Raw genomic sequence first — 6,000 nt, forward strand, 5'->3', positions numbered from 1 at the left:
CACACAAAATCACAGTAGACCAACGCCAAGACACATTGTTATGAAGATATCCAATATACAGAACAAAGAGAAAATATTAAAAGCTACAAGAGAAAGGAGACAGATTACATTCAGGGGTAAACCAATAAAGTTAACAATGGATTTTTCATCACAGACACTGAAAGCAAGAAGGTCATGGAACAATGTATTTGAAACACTGAAAGACAATGGATGCCAACCAAGAATTCTGTATCCAATAAACAAAACCATCAGTGGGAAGTGCCTCGGTAAAGACAGAGGGCGAGGGGAAAGATAATCATGGAGAAACAAACTAATACAATCAATCAACAAGTACATTAAAAAAATGCTCACCATCTCTAGCAGTCAGAGAAATGCAAATCAAAACCACCCTAAGATACCATCTCACTCCAGTAAGATTGGCAGCCACTATGAAGTCAAACAACAACAAGTGCTGGCGAGGATGTGGAGAAAAGGGTACACTTGTACATTGCTGGTGGGACTGCAAATTGGTGCGGCCAATTTGGAAAGCAGTTTGGAGATTCCTGGGAAAGCTGGGAATGGAACCACCATTTGACCCTGCTATTGCCCTTCTCGGACTATTCCCTGAAGACCTTAAAAGAGCGCACTACAGGCATACTGCCACATCGATGTTCATAGCAGCACAATTCACAATAGCTAGACTGTGGAACCAACCCAGATGCCCTTCAATAGATGAATGGATAAAAAAAAATGTGGCATCTATACACAATGGAGTACTATGCAGCAATAAAAAATGACAAAATCATAGAATTTGCAGGGAAATGGATGGCACTAGAGCAGATCATGCTTAGTGAAGCTAGCCAATCCCTAATAAACAAATACCAAATGTCTTCTTTGATATAATGAGAGCAACTATGAACAGAGCAGGGAGGAAGAGTAGGAAGAAAAGATTAACATTAAACAGAGACATGAGATGGGAGGGAAAGGAAGAGTAAAGGGAAATTGCATGGAAATGAAGGGAGACCCTCATTGCTATACAAAATTACATATAAGAGGTTGTGAGGGGAATGGGAAAATAAACAAGGAGAGAAATGAATTACAGTAGATGGGGTAGAGAGAGAAGATGGGAGGGGAGGGGAGGGGGGATAGTAGGGGATAGGAAAGGTAGCAGAATACAACAATTACTAATAGGGCATTATGTAAAATTGTGGATGTGTAACCGACGTGATTCTGCAATCTGCATTTGGGGTAAAATTGGGGGTTCATAACCCACTTCAATCTAATGTATGAAATATGATATGTCAAGAGCTTTGTAATGTTGTGAACAACCAATAAAATAAATAAATAAAATAAACCCACCAGTGGATTGACACATTGATGGGATCAGTGGCCTTATAATGCAATCTGTTCCCAAAAGCCCCACCTCTGAATATTGCTGACTTGGTGAACAAGTCTTCAGCATATGAGCCTTTAGAGGACATTCTAGATCCAAACCACAATGAGATCTTCTCTTTGAAAAGCAGAAAGTGGTGTTCTCTGAAGCCTTGGCTATTAAAAAATAAAAAATGAGAGAGATTATCTTTACCCAGGAAAATGTGACATTATTCAAATCAAAATAGTCTTCTAAACTCTCATTCAATTCTGGATTTGTAAATATATTTTAAACTTGCAATGCAAAATAGATTTTTTAAAAATAAGTATTTAACGTAAATTGACATCCCCATTACCTATTGAATTTGAGTATTGCAAATACTTAAATAGTTTTGGAAAGAATATTTGCTTAGAAAGTAATTAAGGAAATCAGTTTTTTAATGAAAGCAATAACACATTCTCAGTGCTTCCATTTAATGTAATTGCTTAATATTAATGTGCAGCATAGATGGTTTAGTTAAATTAGCTTTCATTTGATATAGAGCATCAAAGATTTCCATTGAGATTAGATTTCATCAAATAACCTGTATTTCTAGATACATAAAGTATTTAAGGATAGTGGTCAGAGAAACATTTCGACATAATTGAAAATTATATTGGAAGATCCCTTATTGGCTTTTGTAGGCAAAATTAAGTTGTTAAGTCATTATGATGCAACTCTGCCTAAACTTCAGCAATATAGGATCCATAGTAAGTTGGTATCACTATAGCGGTAGACACACAGTAACAATAGAAACATTCAAGTAAAGAGCTGCTGTATTTTGTTTTAGACAGCATCACTAAGATTCAATGAGGAATGCCACACTTTTCCAGATTCAAATGGCTTTCTCAGAATAAGTTTGGTGCAGTAAGCATGACCCTGTCCCACTCCCGGCCCATCCTTGTGTAGAAGAAGGAATGAACTTTCAGGACAAACATAAACTTTCAGCTTTTCTTGCCAATCTCTGAAAACCCACAGAGCAGGCATCTGGAGATCATGGTTCTTTCAAACAGAGAGACAAACCTTGCTCCAAGGGAAAACTTTGTATGTGATCTAACAAATCTATCAAAAGTCCATCATAGCTCTATTCCTTGCTAATGTGTCCATCTATGAAAGTTACTTAACATCTCTACTTACTCACTTTAAATGTAAATAAGTGTAACTACTTCATAAAGTTGTTATGGAGATTAAAGGAATTAATACAAATAAGGCACATGAGGTAATACCTAGCACATACTGAACGCGGAGGACTTTCAGATAACATTATCATTATTATTAAATCATAAGCCCCATAAGTGCAAAATCATTTTATTTATAAGTGTTTGACAAATTACCTTCACCTCCCTACTTTATCTGATTCCGATTTCAAACTTGGAAAGGAATGTTCTGATTCCATGAATTTTTTGAACCTTCTGTGTGCCCCAATAATATGTGATGCTTGTCACTCTTCACTTGATTATGTGATTAAAAAAATAAATAAAAGTGAACGAGCATCAAAAGTGATTGTCTATTAATTACTATTGTGTCATTCACAAATATCTTAATGTCTAACATATGAAGGTATTCAGTGAATATTTGTTGAATGAATTAATTAAAATAATAAGCAGAGCAGACCTAGTTGCCTTGTTGCTGCTGGCTCACAGGGATAATGAAGTTTAAAGTCAGAAAAATCTGACATGTTAGTAGAGTGAATTAAAAGATCAGCCAGAGAGTATGTTCATATTTGCACACTTAGCAGTATTTTCTACTAACCGGAGAATTAATCACTTCCATGTCATTAAGTAACCATGTCATTTATATTAGTCAGGAATGTGCATAAGTAAAAGCAAATAACACTATGAAACAACAGCTCTCATCTCCATTGGTTCTGTCTTAAGTTCTTCCCTCCAGTTTTTTGAAAAACGTGTTCATTTTTTCCTTCTTCCTGCTTACAGTTAAAATGTGAAAATCAGTCTTACTCTGTTGTCTCTCCAGCAATTTCACAGAAAGATTCCACTGAGCATTCCTAGCAGCCATTTCCTGAGATCACCCTCTTCTACTTGCCTTGCCAGTGGCCCTGAGAACCCCTATTCCTTTGCCGATCATAATTCTTTATACAATGTGATTTTTCTTAACACTAGCGAGGATTGCATTCTGGGTATTTGAACATTTTGAAATTAAAATTATGCCTAAGGGAGATTTGTTTTCTCAGCAGACATCTTTCTATACAGTGGAAATACTTTTCCTTTGAAAAATGAGTATATGACCTTATAAAGGCTCAAAATTGACACTGCAATGCTACTGACTCTAAATTATATTTATTGCTTCAATTTTTATTTGAAGTGCATAATAATATTAATAATCATCATTAATAATATATGTCAGTATCATCTATTATATTTTTGTACATATTATATACATACAATGACAGTCGAATGATGTTCTCGCCACCATTTAAATTGTTGCATCTGTTTTGTTTTTTTTGTTTTTACATCATATTGTTATTAATTTGTGTAAACATGCCCAGATATCAACAAACACAGAGAAATACAGGAGAATATTTATTCTCTAGTACTAACTCTTCATCTATGTGGTCCCTGTTAATGATTTTCTTTGTTTTGTTCAGATTTATTTTTTTAATTTTTTTTAGTTGTAGATGGACACAACACCCCTATCTTATTCATTCATTTATTTGCAGTGCTGAAAATTGAACCCAGTTCCTCACATATGCTAGGCAAGAGCTCTGCCACTGAGCCACAACCCCAGTCCCAGATCTATTTTTAAAAGAACTGTTTAATAATTTTTAGAATTAATGGAGATTGAAAGAAAGTTGTCTCTGGGCAATGTGTGATAGAACTAGCTAATATTATTGAAGCAAGAGAACCTGACTGTTCTCTTTGAGTGACCCATTCAATTTGAGATGGGTAGGACATTTTCAATCTTAACACTGATTTTACAAAGGAAGCCAACTTCTGCCCCATGTTAGTTGGTTCCATAGATGATTTTTGCCCATAGGTGGCATGACTGCATCTTAAAGGCAAGCCCAATTCCTGCCCTCCCTCACCAACTTCCAGCCCTGTGACTCCTTTTGGTAGTTAGACCTTCTGTCACTCGCCAGGGATGGCCTCTCAAGCTGAACCAGAGAACCAACAAGTAGCAGCTGTTCTTAAAGACCCACCTGGAGATCCTCATTTTCCTCCATTCTTTTCCAGCTTCTCTGTTAAGGCTGGGAGGGCAGACCAGACCACAACTACTTCCTCAGTCTAGTTTCTTGGGTTTAAGGAAGGAAAGATAAAGCAAGTGTTCTCTTGTGTCTCCAGTAGAAAGTCAGGTCTCAACTGCAACTTTCACCAGAAAACCTTGCAAGGTTCTACTGAATACTTGTTCAGCCAGATGTCATTGGTAGTATCTCAACGAGTGTTAGCCTAGTATGCACAACTCCTTTGATAGGCAACTTCAGAGGAAAGGAAGAAGAAGTAGTAGGATTCAGGAACCAGCTTCTCACGCCTATCTATTCTCTAAAAAGTAAAACCAGAGTGCATATTAGGGAATGACTCTAATCCAATGACTTCCTTTCAGACATAAGAGAAATCAGTTTTGTAATATTCTATACTATTAGGTCTGGAACTACTTTGCCCAAATTGGCTGAGAAACTAAGGAACTGTGAACACCCATGTTATGATTTAGTGTTCATAGTCAAAATGAACTGGAGAATGATAATGGTAACAATACAACATATTGAACAATTTCTGGTGTAAAAAAAAAAGTTCCCCTTTATGAAATTCTGTAAATATGTCTATGAAGTATCAATTATTATTACTCCCATTTTTTACATTAACAGTAGTCTCAGGGAAATTAAATTGCCCAAAGGCAAATTCCAAATTCATGTCTTGAACTAATGCACAATTTCCCTTCTCAATTAGATATTGTCTTAGAAATCTAGAATTGCTACCACCATAGAATCAATGCATGAAATTCTCACATTAAATGCAAAAGAAAAATTAAAACAGCAACAAAAAAGAACATGATACAGTAGTAGTTTAACACTTACCAATCACGTTTATCTCAAAGTGAATGACTACCCAAAATCATTTATTTAGAACACTTTGATAAAAAAAAAAAGAGAGAGAGAAAATAAAGAGAGACAGAAGGAACTGGGATGCTGTTGTAGTATGTAAAAGATTGCAGGGGGAAATGACAAGGTTCCTAAGATACACAATAATACTTCACAATTTTTGCCTTACAGTCATCTTTGCTATTGAGGCTCTTCCTGTATGAATTAGTGATCATCAACTCATTTCAGAGAAAACATAATCAGAGATCTAGACCATTGGCAAAAAAAGAATAAAATTTTTAGATTTCAGGCACTGATGAGCTCTAAATTGGAAAAAAAATGGTCAGTGTGTGTCCTTATCATTTTGGTCCTTTTTGGTCTCATTTGTGTCTTCTTCTTCAGATGCCATCTGTTCCTTTATAACTATCTCTACTTTCACCTTTCTCTATACTTCCTAACTCATCTCATCAAAGTTCAAACTCAATATGCATCTTTTCCCATCTTTCCTCTGACCACTTTCTGTACCATCTCCTTAAATTTCCTTTTCCTGTCTGATATATAGACAAAACAGGAAGTT

This window comes from Spermophilus citellus (assembly GCF_964194105.1).
Source record: "Spermophilus citellus genome assembly, chromosome: 16".
Taxonomy (NCBI): Eukaryota; Metazoa; Chordata; class Mammalia; order Rodentia; family Sciuridae; genus Spermophilus; species Spermophilus citellus.